We start from the raw sequence: 286 nt of genomic DNA on the forward strand, positions 1-286 counted from the left end.
TCCAAGTAGTGCCAGGCACTCCACATCATGAAGCACATTATGTAAAAATGACCATTTTAAGAGACGCTAAGTTTGACCAGTGGGTTCAGGTGGTAACAATCTGATCCTCCACTGCAAAGTTTCTCACTCCTTCCCCCTTATAATAAATAGTATCTACAGTATGATACTTTGGTAAAGTTACTTTTGGGTTTAAGGTGGAGGTGGGATGGGGGGGTAGGTAAATCAAAAACTATTTAGAAATCAACAAAATGAGAACACTGCCAGAAAAATAAACAACAACAAAAAA

The sequence above is a fragment of the Canis aureus genome, chromosome 10 (genome assembly GCF_053574225.1).
Source record: "Canis aureus isolate CA01 chromosome 10, VMU_Caureus_v.1.0, whole genome shotgun sequence".
NCBI lineage: Eukaryota > Metazoa > Chordata > Mammalia > Carnivora > Canidae > Canis > Canis aureus.